Raw genomic sequence first — 17,318 nt, 5'->3', positions numbered from 1 at the left:
TAGTTTTGGAGGATTTTATGAGGGATCTCAGCTTCTTACTGAGGCTGACCAGGGAGGTCCTCCAATCATGGGATTTTACTCTTTTTTTGCAACAGTTTCTTTCTTCTGTTGTAGAGTTTGTTTATGGCAGGGGACCACCAGATTGGCTTCCTTTTTTGGGGGAATAGCATCTTTGTTCTGTTAGGGATAGCATGATCCATGCACTCGTGTAAGTGCTTATAAAGTGCATTTGTGTAGGATTCAGCAGTCGTATCTCTACTGTCCATCTGCATGGGTGTCGTGAAGTTTGGCACTTCTGTCTTAAGCAGCATGAAGTTGGCTTTGGAGAAATTTTTTATGGTGGTTTCCCTAATGGGGGATGGGGCAAGATGTGGATGTCTAGGGTGATTAGCTTGTGGTCAGATCTGACCAACGAGGAATTGACCTCTGCTGTGGAACACCGGTCGCCCATGTTGGTAATGACCAGGTCTAGGATACTGCTGCCCCTGGTGGGGATGTGGATAAGTTGATCCAAGGCGTTGGAATTTATGAATTCCAGAAAACATTGAGCAAAAAAGTTGGTACATGAGTAGTTTTCCCAGTTAATGGTGGGGTAGTTGAAATCACCCATTGTAGGCCGCGGTGGTGCAGCGGTTAGCGTTGGCTGGAGCACCTTTTGTGTGTAGTCTGCATGTCCTCCCCATGGTCAAGTGACGTTAAAGACATGCAGGTAGGTACGTGCGTGAATGGGCGTGCCTTCTTTGAAGGATGGGTGTCTGGCTGGCAACTCGGCACCATAAAAATCCACTGGAGCACCTTTTGTGTGTAGTCTGCATGTCCTCCCTGTGGTCAAGTGACGTTAAAGACATGCAGGTAGGTATTCTTTGAAGGATGGGTGTCTGGCTGGCAACTTGGCACCATAAAAATCCACTGCCAATCATTAGCAGACGGGAGTTCCACTGTGGCGACCCCTAACCGGGAAAAGCCGAAAGACTTTTAGTTGAAATCACCCATTATTAGGGTGGTGGGTTGTACCCTAATATTTTCCAGTGTATCAAGAAATGAGGAGTGGGAATCCTGGGGCATGGTGTGGGATCTGTAGCAAGTTACAATTTGGATTGCGGTCTTGCCCAGAGTTAGTTGCACTGGGATAATCTCGGATGCATTATGCTGTGCAACTAGCCTGGAGGTGTGTATATCCTTAATGAATATGGACACGCCTCTGCTTTTAGTGTTTTAGTCCAGGTTAGGTAACCGAATGGTGTGGTATGAATTATAGCCTGGTAATGCAGGGGTGCTCTCTGAAGCCTTGAACCAGGTCTCTGTTACCACACAGATGTCAATGTTTTCTATTTTAAGGAGTGTTCGAGTGAATCTATTTTGAGGTTTAGACTTCTAGCATTGTTGAGGTGACATCTTTCAAATGCAACCTTTAACCATAGTCCTACCTACCTGATTGGAGTAGCTCAAGTGAATATAAAATATCTGGCAAAAAAAGTGTAACAGTTGCTCTACTTCAATTTTCTCAACTTATTATTAATAAAAAGGAATAAATAGCAAACAGTAATGCACATTACTTACAAAAACTTAAATCATTCTCTTTCTCTGTTACTGCATCTTTTTCACAAACATTTGTTTTACTTTTCATTAAGCACGTCATGTTTTTTATTTCTCTAAATTTACTACAGTGACAATGCATTCTATTACTTCATTTAGTCCCTATATTTTATTACACAGCACATCGCCGCATCTTTCACTCCATACAGCCCACATTAACAAGTATCTATCATTTCTTGTATAATAACTCCAATTTTCAAAATGTCCATAGCAAGACATGTCTTCATTAATTTATTTCACTGTACTAAAATCTGATACCTTTTGCCACCCCCCAGAATTTCAATTACATAACGGCATAACCTAAAGCTTCTTCTTTTGCTATATATATTTCACTGAACTTATTCTTTCCTTCATAACTTTTATATTTCATCCCTCCTTTTCCTTCTTTTTTTGTATTTAGCTTCAAAAGACATATTTTCATGATGCTTTTTCTCTCTTTTTAACTCCTTCTTTAAGCATTCTTTGTTTATGTTCTTCTAAATTTCCTCAACTTATCTCACAGTATTTCATTGTAAATAAGCAAGATTTTTATTTAAAAACAAATATACAAAACATTTCCTAAACAGATTTAACTCCTTCCCAACATCTTAAATTTTACAGAACGTAAGTCACACATCAATATATTGCAACACAATTTGGATATATGATGTTGCACTACAGCAGTTTCATCTTACAACTCAGTATACATACTTTCATTCCCATATATAAACATAATTTCTTCATAAAATACATTTAATATATTTACCATATCCTACTGTACTGCATCTGCACTTATTACCTGTAAATCTTGTACAATATGTTGACAGATTAATTATGATTTTTCTCACATTCTGAAAATGTTACATTTTTCAACTTTCATTTATTCCTTATTATCACATAACCTTTCAGACATTTGTTTATTCTTCATATAAGCCTTCAAAGGAATTCTACTGAATGGCGGTCTCAAAATAAATAAATAAATCTCATAATTTGGAAGTGATTGCCAAAACCTGCTTACATTACTTTATTGCATTATACAGTGTACTACCCAACTTAGTCATAGGTTCGTAGTAAGTACTACGCTAGCTGTCCTTGTGGGCCATTTTAAGCCTAGCCAACTTCACTTTCAAAAGGTAAGAATCAAATCATGTACCTTGTGTTTGTGAGTAAACACCTTAACCATTATACCAACCCCTCAACCTCATCTTTCTTTCCTTTCCATCTTTCTTTTATATAAAATTAATTGTGTATGTTATTATGCAACAGAATTCAGTGTGAAGACAAAAGAAAACATAACATTTTTCATTTCAGATTTCATATGTATTGTGTGTATATATATATATATATATATATATATATATATATATATATATATACACACACACACACACACACACACATATATTATATATATAAAAACTCAATAAAAGTCAACTGCAGTGAAATTTAATATAGAATTTCAATGATTAAATATACACTTAAGAAATCTGTTTTGCAAAATGGATTTCTAATCAAATGCATGACTCCCACATGAGTGTATAAGTATACAGTGGATATAAAAAGTGTATACATCTCTGTTAAAATGCCAGGTTTTTTTTATATAAAAAAATGAGACCACAATAAATCATTTCAAAACTTTTCCCACTTTTAATGTGCCCTATAAGCTGTACAACCTAATTGAAAAACAAACCAATCTGTTAGGGGAAAAAAATATAAAAACTAAAAAATGTACAATAAGCTGGTTGCATAAGTGTGCACACCCTTAAACTAATGCTTTGTTGAAGCACTTTTTTATTTAATTAAAGCATTCAGTCTTCTTGGGTACACACCTGCATCAATTAAAGAGACCTTTTCTTCTTCTTTCGGCTTTTCCCGGTTAGGGGTCGCCACAGCGGATCACCTGTCTGCTCATGACTGGCAGTGGAGTTTTACAGTGTCGAGTTGCCAGCCCCGCGCCCAGCCTTCCACAGAAGGCACACACACGCATTCACGCCTAGGGCCAATTTCTCTGATTATGGGGTTAAAGTTCAGCTGTCCTAGTAGGATTTTCCTGACATTTACTCAGTTGCCTGCTACAGCAAAAGCCATGGTTCGCAGAGAGCTTACAAAGCATCAAAGGGATCTCATTGCTGAAAGGTATCAGCCAGGAGAAGGGTACAAAAAAATATCCACAGCATTGGATATACCATGGAACACAGTGAAGACAGTCATCAAACAGTGGAGAAAATATAGGATAATAGTGACATTGCAAAAAACTTGACATCCCTCCAAAATTGATGGAAAGACAAGATGAAAACTGGTCAGGGAGGCTGCCAAGAGACCTATAGAAACCCTGAAGGAGCTACAGCAATTTCTGGCAAGTACTCATTGTGTACTGTGTGACAACAATCTCCCATATTCTCAATTGAATTGTACAGTTTATAGGTCACATTAGAGGTGGGAAAAGTTTTGAAATTATTTATTGTGGTCTCATTTGTCTTTATATCACACAATCTCTCTCTCTCTCTCTCTCTCATGAAAACAAGTACATGCGTAGTGGAATTATTCTGGTCAACAACAAGTATATAAATATATTTTTTTATGAAAGCAGTTCATAATATGCAACATATATGTGCACCTGATAAAACTTTCCTAGCATAATTTATAAGAAACTGTTTTACAAAAAGAACAAGAATGTGCTGATCTATCACGGATATCTAAACCTTGTAACTTGAACTTTATATTAACAGTAATGATTCATCATCAGCCCCCTTTTTCCCCATTTTCTACACAGGGACGATGTATCGTGTTAACTGTCACAATCACTCTCAACTGAATGCCTTCCTTCTTCGACATCATGCTGGATTGTCGCAGATCTTCTTTCATACAATCCATCCACCTCTTGGGTGGACGTCCTCATTTCCTCTTGCCTTATTCCTGTCTGTCCCAAATCATCATCTTCACCAGACTGCCCTCTGCTTTTCTGCACGTGTCCAAACCACAGTAACCGGTTCTCTTTAATCTTTTCTGCAAATGGAGCTACTTTGGCTTCTGCTCTTATGTCCTCATTTCTTCATCTGTACCACAGAGTACACCCTACCACCCTTCTCAGGCACTTCACGCCCATCACCACTAATGTCTTCATCTGTTCTGCCTTTACTGCTCAGGTTTCCATACCATACAGTAGTACTGGTGTCACACCACTGTCTTGTACACCTTACTTTTCAGCTTCTTTGGCATTCTACTGTCATAGACTATACTGGAGACTCTATGCCAGTTCGCTGCAGCCCCTCCGATTCTAGCTTTGACCTCTTCATTCAGACTTCCCTTCTCCTCAACCACCCCTACCAGATACTTGCACCTACCTACCTGTTCCACTACCTTCCCTTTTATCTCAGTTCTCAGCTTCTTCTGATTTCCCCAATTTTTTGCCACTGCCATCTTATCTGTGCTTAGTTTCATCCCATGTGCCTTTAGTTTTGCAATCCATCACCCTACCCTTTGCTTAAGTTCTTGCTCAGATTCTGTCTGTAATGCCACATCATCTGTATACAGCAACTTTGTTGATCTGTCACCTCCAACCTGTTTGCTAATGTAGTCCATTACAGGTGTGAACAGCAGTGAGCTCAGAGCTGAACAATGCTGCACATCCTCTCCCACTGGGAACCCCTCTGTGAGGCTAAATACTGTTCATACTTTAGTCATTTTTTCCTTGTACATAGCCTGCACTAATTCTACTAATGTTTCTGGGACTTTGAACGACTGCAGTACTGCCCAAATCTGCTTGCTTGGGACCTTGTCATATGCTTTCTCCAAATCTAGGAATGCCCAGCAGGACTCTTTTCTCATCTGTAGCTTCTTAATTATCTGTCTCACTGCAAACATCGGGTCAGTTGTGCTGCATCTAGATCTGAATCTGAACTGCTCATTTCCCATCTTATTTTCTACTACTCTGCATATCCATTTATCAATCGCCCTCTCCAGAAATTTCAAGAAATGCGATAGAAGTATGATGCCTCTATACTGTCCTCAGTTGTGCTTGTCCCCTTTGTTCTTGTACACTGGCATGAGTATGCTTATTCTCCAGTCATATGGGATACATCTTTCTTTCCACACTGCTACGAGTACCCTCAGGAGCCATTTCTCCCCTGCCTCACCCAGCATCTTTACCATACCTGCTGTGACTTCATCTGAGCCTGCTACTCTCCCAGACTTAATTTTCCTATGTGCTGTTCTTACTTCATCTAGGGTGGGATCCTCTTCTTTTCTCATTGTAGACTGTTTCTACGGCAGTACAGCTTCTGTAGGATTTTCTTCATTCAGAAGCTGCTACAAATACCCCTTCCATCTGCCTTTGATGTCCTGTGGACTGGTGAGCAGGTTGTTGCTGGCATCCCTTATGAAGGGTTCTAACCATCTTCTTTATCTTTCTGTCTTTGCCTTGCAACCTGATACAGTTTTTTTGTGCAACCTACTGAGTCACTTTCCAGAAGTTGGTAGAGTACCTCTGATGCACTACTCTTTGCTATTGCAACTCCTTTCTTAGCCTCTTTGTTAGCCAACCTGTATTCCTTCCTAACCTGGTCGGTCTTCTCTACCTCCCACTTTTTCCTGCACTCCTTTCTTTTGATGACTTCCTAGACTTCTGCATTCCATCACCAGCTTTCCTTATGTACCTTACTGCCATACCTGGCTCAGCCACATCCTCCTTTTCCTGGGGTGCTAGAGCCCTAAGTAATTCCTCGAACTGTTGTGCTTTCTCTCCAGTCAACTTCTAGGTCTTCAGCCTGGTCTCTGTTGACCTTAGAGCCTCCTTTGATCACTGCTTGCAGCTGACTGTGGCAACCAGTGGTTTATGCTGTGGGCCGACCGTTTCACTGGGGATGACTTTGCAATCACTGATTATACACCAGTGCCCTTTCCTTACTAGGAGGAAGTCTACCTGAGTTGCAGGTTGACCACTCTTGTACGTGATGTTGTGACTGTCTCTCTTTCTGAACCACATGTTGGCTACTATCAAGCCATTTGCCAGACAAAAGTAGTGATTCAAGAACTTAAATATGTTACTGGTTTACTGCATTTAATGTGGACACACATGTACATGTGCTCTCATGTTCGCGCATCCACATCCGCGTGCGCACACACACACACACACACACACACACACACATATATATATGTACTCTGCATGTGTGTGCGCGCGCCTGTGTGTATATGTCTATGTCTGCATGTCCATGCATATATTGGCTTACAGCACATATCTAAGGTATTCCTAACTTTATTTAAAATTTTGCTCATCAAAATTTGAGATTTTGTGATGCAATAGTGAATACTGCATATAGTAAATAATGTCAGATATTGCTATTGTACACTTTATCTTTCAAAAAAAAATAAACATTTAAATGACTTCATTCTACCAAAGTTGAAGTGTGAAATAACATTGTTTAAAACTGCCCCCAGTTCTGAAGTGCATAGGTTTACAGCTGAGCATTATAGGCATGCTTAATAACAAAATGTACAGCAACTACTGCAGTAAACCAAACCAAATAAAGAAACTAAAAGAATAAAAGGACAGGCATGCTCTGCAGCTCTCCTTCCCTTGAAGGAAAGATGAAATTACCTACATACGTGCACAAATAACCACAGGATACAGGCAAGAGATTGAGAACTTAGCACAATTCCAATAAATGGGCTGAGCAGATTCTGCAGAGCACTATACATTGTACATCCTGTTTATAGGAAAACTAATAATGAATGCATCACCTTTATGACTCTCTGAAGATGGTGACCCACTTACTGTCATTTGCTCCACCCAGGAAACTGCAGTGATAAAAGTAACAGATTGATCATCCTGCCAGTCATAAGTCTGTTCAATTAAGCTAGTGGTCCCAGCACACAGGATAAGACAAAAAAGTAAGCATGAAACAGGACCTCAGCCCTCTGGTGGAAACCAAACAATGTAGACATACTTTGGATAAAGAATACCCTTTTACAGCTATCATTGCCAGATGACTGACAATACTCATTAAAAGACACATATATGTAAATCTTTAACAAAAAAAAAAAGAAAAACTGTCAGATTTTCAAAACGAAACAGCTACAGAATTCCTACTATCCCAACATGGCATGACAGATGCTCCAAATAAACGACCACTGAACCTGCATGCACACATCACTGTTACAAACACCACCTACCATTTGCTAGCTGACATACTACTTGGTGATGAAATAAAATGTTAATCATACACTTGCAGCCATCTGTGAAACATAATCATACACAACAGAAGAATTACACATTTGTGACCTTATTATAAAAGACCATACAGGAAAACAATGAAATAAATAAAGTTTTTTATACAGCTTCTTCTTATCCCAATAAGAAATGTTACAATCATATACATGCAGCCTGTACTTAGGTAACCTTTACCACAAAAATGACACAGTACTCAAAATAACTAAAACAGCAAAAAAAAAAATATATTCAGGAAAACGTCAATAATATACATGTAATATTGGAACATACTTTCTGGGAGTGCAGTCAATTTGCAGATTTTAAGGATTCCCTGCGGGATGTACTGTCAGGGATGCTAGGTAGGCAGACTGGTCTGGCAAGAGAGGTGATTTTTCTGAGCTATGATACAGAATTGGAATTGCCTAGACATGGTAAGGCCTCGCCATGTCTAATAATGGTGGCGGTCAAAAAAGCAATTACTAGAAAATGGAAATCAAAATCTTAACCAACTATACTAGAAGTAGTGAATATAGTAAGAGAGAACTGGAACTGAGATCTTTAGAAAAAGGTAGGAACAAACTACATACGAAAAAAATGGGAATTGTGGGAACAATACATACAAGGGAGGAATGAGGTTTAAAAGGAAGCAGGACTTAAATGAGCTATATAATGCATGACTGAAAAAGATTGGTTACAGTATACATGATGTATAATGTTTGCAACTGGTAGTGTGTTAGTATGGTTTGTGATTAAAATGCTTGCAACTAGGATTGTGTCTGTGTGGTTTGTTTTCATTTGTATAAATGTATGATTGCCTATGCAGTAAGTGACGGTTTTATAAAGATGTTTCTTGTTTTAAAAAAGGCAGGAATTGAACAATTTTTGTAATGTTCCTTCGCTTACATGATATATAGCAATATATGTGAAGTATAATGTTTATGTTAATTATACTTTGATTACTTTTATATGAATGCAAATTTGTCTATGTCACAAGTAATAATTCAATAAAGGTGTTTGAAAAAATAATATACATGTAATATTATATGGAACTGCAAACAACTGAAGCCAGCTACAAACATTGCTGAGATACTTGAAATATTATGCCTCACAATCTGTTACACTAAACTAATACAGCATTTTAATCAAATAATCTCTTTTTCAGTATTACAAAACCAAATTATTACTTTTATATTGCTCCTCTCCAAGCAGTTCATAATATGCATAACATCACATATGCACCTAAGACTTATTTTCACACAAAACTAATAATTATTTTCTGTTTACAAATACAAGCACATTTCAAAACTTTGGGAAAATGCAACTGCTATATCTTTGGTCATATAACTTAACTTCTTCATTCCCTTTTTTTTGCCTAAATACCTTTCTCTGACTCTGTTTTTGATTGTGAGTCTTTCGACATGGCAGCCCTGATGCCAGTCTAGATTTAATGCAGGTATATACTGTGTTTTTCAGTCCCTGTTTAATGTCATTTATCTAATGCCTTTATACTCTCAACCCATCTATGATAGCCCCTATGCAAACTACAATATATATATATACATATATACACACACACACACACACACATATATATATATATATATATATATATATATATATATATATACATATATATATATATATACATACACACACACATACTGCATTTTATCATTGTCATATATCCATAATGTTTTCCCTGAGCTGAGGCTGAAATGGGTCCAAAAGGGATCTGTGTTATAACCCAATTAACAAATTCAAAATAAAAATAAATAAAATACAATTCCCAGCCCCAACATTGACAGCTTATTCAGTCAATGGATCTGTTATTGTACAGGATATGGCAAACTTGTAACTTGAACTTTCCAGTATTATTTCATGATTTAAGGAGTTACAAAGGGTTGAAATCTGTACTTTACATGCATGCTTGATAAATAATATTAACAAAAATAATAACAAAATGTTAATGGAACTAAAAAGCATACTGCGATGAAATCAAGAAGAAATGCAAGAACGGGCTGTAAACTAGTAATACCCATTGCAATTTCCCTTCCTTGACTGACAGTCCTTTTGTCTGCATAACTAACATCAAGAGCAGACGAAGGGGATTATCACAGAAATGACAACCCAGCAAAATTTCTCTAAGTAGGCTGAGCATATTTTGTCTGGCATGGTGCGCTTGCACATCCTGCTTAAAGGTTAACTTACATAAATGCATCATCTCGGTTACCCCCAACGTTGTCAGAATGATGTGGATTTGCAATCACTTGCGCCATTCGTGAAACTGCTATGATTCGGGGGGGGGGTCAAAGGACTTTAAATAACTAACCACCCCTACTTCTGCCAGTTAGAAGTCAGTTCGGTTTAGCTACAGTTCCCAGCCCAGCCTACAACATACAGCCTAAGACAGCGAAGCATCACCGCATCTGTGTGACACGGAATCACAGTGCACAAGTGGAAAACGATTAATAAAGGCAGATTACCGAAAAAGAATGTTTTTTAAAGCTGCCGAGCCAGATGATTGACAAATCAAAGTATATAAATCATAAACTCACTGTTAGCGTTTGGAAATGTGATACCTGCGAAACCCATGCTAATGCCAGTCGTGCTGACAACTCCTGTTGATATACCAGCCACCTGACTAGCAAGCCCAGAAGGTTACAAACACCGCCTACTGTTAGTCATCTGACTTGTTACTTCGCCACTGCTAGCTCCGACTTTCTAATTCTCCCTATATCGCAGTAATTCTCAGCCTACATAAAACCCGGAACACAATTAAGAGAAAGTGTTTAAGTATCATTGGAGAAAGGCTGCTCAACGTCTTACGTCACATGATTCTGGTCTCAAAAAGTTCGTCCCACCACCCATTACGTAAGAGCGTGTTGGCTGCTTGGGAATTTCAGGTGCTTAACTCTAGTATTTTAGTGGCTGTATTATTGGGGTAGAAGTTGTTGGATACTTGTGACGCCCCAGCACTGGCCCAGTAACCAAGGAGCCTCGATCCTCAACACTAGCAACAGTGAGGGACGTACATACTGGGAGGATGATAAGTACACACACACACACACAAAGTAAATAGGGTTACCACCTGTCCCACTTTGCGAGGGACAGTCCCTCTTTGGGCAGTTATGTCCTGCATAAAAATTGAAAAAATGGCAAATGTCCTGAAATATTAGGACAAACATATTTCCTATATTTAATGTAATAGTTGCATAAAACTGTTATTCTGTTTCTGAAATGTCTAAATGTTATAAGAAACACAATAAGCAACTAAAATGCTACCAGAGTAAACATTTATTTAGGCAAAAAAGTGAAGTTCTGTCCTTTGTACCGGCCATGGGTATGTTTTGCCTTGCAAAATCTGACGTTTGTATAAAAAATGTCCCACTTTTGGCATTTGAAAAGGTGGCAACCCTAAAAGTAAAGTGCAATTTCCTTTAAAAGCACACACAAACCATAGTCAGTCCCCAATAAGACTCCTCGCTAGCACAGATATAGAGTTGAGACCTTAGCCAGGGTTCCACGCCAAGATCTCTAATAGTCTCTCTCTGTCCATCCAGTGCTTCGTGCCCCTGCCCAAGTAGCTGACACACACCTGGGAAAGGCTGGCACAGGTTTACTAGCTGTGCCCCCTTCTGCCCAGACTATAAAGTCGTTATCACTGCCACCCGAACCCCTTATCAGCTACTTTAAGACCATTAACAAAGGGTGTCCAATCTTACTGTGTAATGTTACTATTAATCCAAATGGTAGTTTGTCCAAGAGCAAGGCTATTAGGAGTGGCTTGTGTGACACCCCTTCACTGGCCCAGTAATCAAGGAGCCTCAATCCTCACCACTAGCACCAGTGAGGGACATGCACATTTGGAGAATGACAAGTACACACACAGTAAAGTACAATTTCCCTTAAGAGGACACAGAGATCACAGTCAGTCTGAGGCTGCTTTCTCTCTCTTCATCCAGATCCCTAATAAGACTCCCCACTGGCACAGCTAGAGGGGTAAGATCTCAGCCGAGTGGTCAAGCCAAAACCTCCAGCACCCTCTCTGTCCAACCAATGCTTCATGTCCCTGCCCAAGTAGCTGACACACACACTCTGAGATTTGATTTATATACAAACACAGAGACTCCTGGGGAAGGCTAGCACAGGTTTACTAGCTATGCCCCATTCTGCCCAGACTTTAAGGTAGTAATCACTGCCACCAACCACTCTTATTTATCAGCTACTATAAGGCCCTTACAAGGGTGACCAGTTCTACTGTGTAATGTTACTGTTATCCAAATGGTAAGTGTGGCCAAACCTTTAAGGCTATTTAAGAGTGGCCTGTACAGTGTCCCCAAATACATAAGCAAGTACTCTAAAAGCATAAATATCTCTAAACAAACCAGCCACAATTAAAAGGTTTAAATATATTTAATAATAAATAATACAAGAACAAGGCAATTCTCAATAACTCAACACAGTGACAACAGAGTTCAGAATCACAGGAAATTTTTTAAAGCAACATTGCAGGACAGTCTCATATGAATACAGAAAACATTTAGACAAATCTTACTATATTTTTATCTATCTCTAAGAGTGGTTAGTGTACCTAAAACTTACTTACAAAGCCAGGCAAATATATGTGCTGAATGGATGTTTACAGGTCCAGAGACAAATACAAAATGCAGACTTTCTCTGTGAGATAGTTCTTAAATTACTATCAAACATTTCTGCTGGGTTATCTCAGATTACATTGTTCTTGTCACTTCTGCCTTTAGTTTCCAGGCTAACAGAAACTTAAAAGTTAGCACCCCTGTGTCACAATTACTAATCTGGAAGTTGTAAAACAGTTACACACTTTTACCTTTCAAACCTGTAATTATTTCTGTTTCCAGATAATAGAAAGAATTTCTAGCTGCAGACATCATGTCTTCTAGCTGTGGTAAACACAATCGTAAAACTCTTTACTTGTCAACTTATTTTCTTAGAGTTTTGCAAGTTAACTATTTTTCTCCAGCAGGGTACACTGTGGTTACATTCTTGAAGCTCAGCACATAACATACAGTTTTCTTACATTTGTAGGACAAGCATACAGATCATATTACTATTCACAAATGGCATAGAGTTATTTACAAAATTCTAGCTAACTGGGCTGGCAGCATTCACAGCCTGCAAAGTGTCACCAAATAGATATGCAAGCACTATAAGAGCTTAAATCTCTCTAGACAGACCAGCCACAATTGAAAGGTTTAAATATATTTAATAGAAATAATAAAAGAACAAGACAATAAGAGATATGTATTCACAGTGACTTCAGAGTTCAAAATCACAGGAAATATTTAAACAACATTGCAGGACAGTCTCAAATAAATACAGAAAACATCTAAACTAATTTGTACTATATTCCATACTGAATCTAAAAGAAATTACTGTACCTTAGCTAACTTACAGCAAGGCAAGTGCAGATGTGATGAGTGGATTTTCCCAGCTGATGCTGTCAGGTCAAAGAGAAATACAAAATACCCCCTCTCTCAGAGAGTTCTTAAATTAATATTTTAAATATTGCTCCTGGGATACTTGCACTATGACATCATTTTTTTTGTCATCTGACTTCAGTTCCCAGGCTAAAAACAACCACTGAGGTAGCATTTAGCATCTACCTGTGAAAATACATAGACAAAGGCTTTTCCTCAGATGTTTGCAGATCCTGTAAGTCCTAAAACAATAAAACACTTCTACATCTCAAACCTATTAATTTTCTCTCTTTCAAGACAATACAAAAAACTTCTAGTTCTAGACATTGTCTGTTACTATACTGAAACTGAGACATAACATATTTTGTTTATGGCCCAGCTATAAAATACTTAATTTTAACCATTCTTCTGAAGTTTTGCAAGTTAATCTCCTGTGTTTCAGTCTTCCCCCTGTTAAGCAGTTACAATAGTGTATAAAAATATCTCTTCAGCACACGTCTATACAGTATGACATACAGTTCTAATACATTTGCAACACAGGCATATGAATCATGTTGATATTAACAAATGATACACAACTACTTACCCAATTCCAGATAGCTGGGATGGCAGTATCTCATTTTGTTACATTCTATATAAATCATACTAATATTCACAAATGACATATAATTATTTATAGAATTCCAGATAGCTAGGCTGACAATATTTCCTTTTGTGACATTTCTCTTCCCCCTCCCCTGAAAACTCAAGATTGTTTTTTAAGTGACCCTTGAGAAATGTTGTTTGAGAGGGTGAGCCTATCTGGGAATACACTACACCAGTCCCTGTCTTGAGATTCCAGCTGCCTTGGCATTGCTGACCCAAGTACAGTGCTGCACTGTCCTATCATATGCATGTAACCCTAGGCTCCACCATAGTACTTTGGGATTTGGCTCGCTGGCTCCGATCCCCCTCAGACTCCTCCTGCCTCCTATTGCCAATACTTAGCACAAGGGCCTTCCTGTCATGGTAAGGTTTCATCATGTTAACATGGTACAGTTTCTGCCCCAGACTCCTGCCTAGCAGTTCTACCATGTAGTTAACATTACTGACCTTCCTTACCACTCTGAAGGGTCCCTCCCAAGCTGCCTGTAGTTTGTTGTGTCTGACAGGAATGAGAACCATTACCTACTGCCCCACAGCATACTCTCTAGCTTGCGCATTCCTGTCATACTAGACCTTTTTCTGTTGTTGGGCTTCTGCCAAGCCTATGAGCCTTGTCCTGAGGTTTAGGACATATGCCGCAACAGACGTCTTGTGGGATTCACACTCACCCGCCCACTCATCTCACATCAAATCTAGAGGTCCCCTCACCCTTTGTTCATACAGCAACTCAAATGGGATCCTGAAGCACCTCTCTGTAGGCAAACAACAGATGGGGCAAATTTTTGTCCCACTCTCTATTAAACTAGTCTGAAAATGCCCATAACATGGTCTTGAGTGTAGAGTTTAACCTCTCAACAAGACCATTAGTCTGAGGTTGGTAGGGGGTGGTCTTTAGGTGCTTCAGCCCACAGTGCTCCCACAGGCAAGCCAGCAGGTCTGACATAAAATTGGCACCTCTGTCAGTCAGTATTTCTTTTGGGAAACCCACCATGCTGAAAATTTCTAACAAAGCATTTGCCACCTTTTCTGTCTCAATGGAGGACAATGCACTGCCTCAGAGTATTTGGTTGCATAATCTACTACCATTAGGGTACACTTCTTTCCTGTGGAACTTAGGGTATGCAGAGGCCCCACAATATCCGTAGATACCCTCTGAAATGGCTCTTCAATTACAGGCAAAGGCATCAAAGGAGCTTTGACCTTGTCTTGTGCCTTGCTTACTTATTGACACTGCTCACAGGTCCTGCAGTACTCTGTTACATCTTGGGAAATTCCAGGCCAATAAAAATTCTACATAATATGTCTCTTGGTACGCTTTATGCCCATATGACTATCATGGGCTATGGATAGAAGTGCCAAATGGTAGGCTCTGGGCACTACCTACTGCTGTATTCTCTCACCCTCTAGCCCTTTCTCAGGGTCCACTCTCTATACAGTAACCCTTTGTCCCAGTATACAGATTCCCCTTTTCCTTGACAATCAGGTGCCTCACTAGCTACCTCCCTCAGGCCTTGTAATGTAGGGTCTGAGAGCTGAGCCTGTCTCAACTCTCTCTTGGTAACCTACCCCAGCTCCCTTTCTAGAGGAAGTCTGGTATTCTCTGACAGCAGTGCCTCACTGTCAGCCTGGGCACTACTATTCACCTCTGCCCTTGCAGTCACTCTATCCAAGGGAACATCAGTACCCACAAGCAGCTGTGGTTCACCTTCAGTCTCACTGCTACAGGGTAGCTCCCATCCTGAAGTAACCACCTCACCAGTCCTGACTGCAAGTGTGCAGTCTGTCTGGGTCCCCCCAGGCTAAGAGACCCACATGCTTGTCTCCAAGCCTGATTACATGTTACTGCATGCACACAAGGTACTGCATTATCAAAATCATTCCCTAGCAGGACATCTGCAGGGATATCTTCAAACACACCTACTTGCTGGCTTCCTTTTCCACCTCCCAGTCAAGGTGAACCCTAGCCAAAGTTATTTGGAATGGGGTCCCTCCTAATGCTCTGACTGGAGTAGACAGCCCAAGCAAGTAGTGCTCCTTTTTAACCATTACAGGCTTCACAATGGTTACGTCAGAGGCTGTGGCCCTCTCAACAGTGGCCTCTTTCCCATTTGCAAAGATAGGATACAACCTCTTGTGGTAGTTTGGTACCCTTGTCTCCAGACAATGCACTGCTGGCATTCCGGCATTCCCACTTACTGGCTATCCCACCTTTTGCTCCCCACCTTGCCTCTGTGGACATCTATGTGCTACATGGCTCCACTGGTTGCATTTAAAACATTTAACCCTTGGTTCTGGATGTGTACCTGGACTAGTGGCTGTCCCCTGCTACTGGCCTACTGTGTTGGGGCAGTCTAGTCTGCCCACCATGGGTTCCCTTAGACCCATGAGCAGCACTGGGTATCCCTTTGCTGTGCAGTAATGCCCTGCTTGCTTGGTGTATGTCTCCCTTTTTTTCCCAACTCATCTGCTGTGTTACATTCCCTATCTGTGACCAGTTTCTCATGTCCTCAGGCAAAGTGTTCAGGGTTTGTTCCCTCATCAAAAGGTCTGCCAGCCCTTCAAAAGTGGTGACCTGATATCCACTCACCCATCTATGAAAATAAGTGCTTAACTGAGCAATATATTCACACACTCTCTTTCATCTACCTTGCATCTATGCTCACAAAACTTTTTCCTGTAAGCTTCAGGTGTTAACTTAAAACACTCTAAAAGACAATCTTTTAACAGTATTATAATTTAAGCCATCAGCATCAGACAATTTAGAAATAGCAGTTACAGCTTTTCCATGGAGTAATGGTGGCAGGAACCATACCCAGAGCCCTTGGTCAACATTATACTGTTTACATACCCTTTCAAACATATAAATAAAACTGTCAACATTATCACCCTCTATAAATTGTGGAAGAAATTTACTGACCTTTGTTGCTTTTGGGGTTCAGTTACTCCCTTCCTCATTACCTCCATGAACCTGGTGAAGAGTCAGCATCTCCTTCTTATGTTTCCTCTGCCTCTCATTCTCCTCAGCTTACAGATGTCGCAGTTTCTCATTTTCCTCAGCCTCCAGACATCTCAGTCTCTCAGCTGCTTCTTTTTCCAAACACCTAGCCTCTAGTTCAAGTCTCTTTAACACCAGACAAATGTTTAAGTCATCTGTGGAAAGGTTGAACTGTCAATTTTCTGAGAAGTGTACATTCCCAAGGCCAGTCTGATTGTCCTTATGGTTGCTGGTCTGTGATGCAGCTGTGACTAAGGCTGCAATCATCTCTGCTTTGGTCAGGTTGACATGCACCAGTCATTTAGCCTGGCACATCTCAGTCAACTCGCTCCTTGTCAGCTTGCCATACTCCTCTGCTGACATCCTTGCCTGCTCTGTCTGACTAACAGCTAACAAAAAATATAAATAAATAAAACAATTGTGATATGATACTCTG

General features: G+C 39.8%; 1 protein-coding gene across 5 annotated transcripts in view; it reads right to left on the bottom strand.

Annotated features, from left to right (window-relative positions):
• Positions 1 to 10,593, bottom strand: part of HDAC11 (histone deacetylase 11) — a 770,405-nt gene extending 759,812 nt beyond the window's left edge. For 2 of the 5 annotated variants that reach the window (XM_044078103.1, XM_044078104.1), the window contains exon 1: positions 10,342 to 10,593. The gene's annotated coding sequence lies outside the window, so the exon portion shown is untranslated. The remainder of the gene's footprint in view (positions 1 to 10,341) is intronic. The other 3 variants (XM_044078105.1, XM_044078108.1, XM_044078106.1) reach the window with 3 other exon arrangements.
• Positions 10,594 to 17,318: the final 6,725 nt, after the last annotated feature.

Source organism: Protopterus annectens, chromosome 7.part0 (assembly GCF_019279795.1).
Source record: "Protopterus annectens isolate FY-2018-M chromosome 7.part0, PAN1.0, whole genome shotgun sequence".
Lineage (NCBI taxonomy): Eukaryota > Metazoa > Chordata > Ceratodontiformes > Protopteridae > Protopterus > Protopterus annectens.
This window is presented reverse-complemented; position numbering and strand designations above follow the sequence as displayed.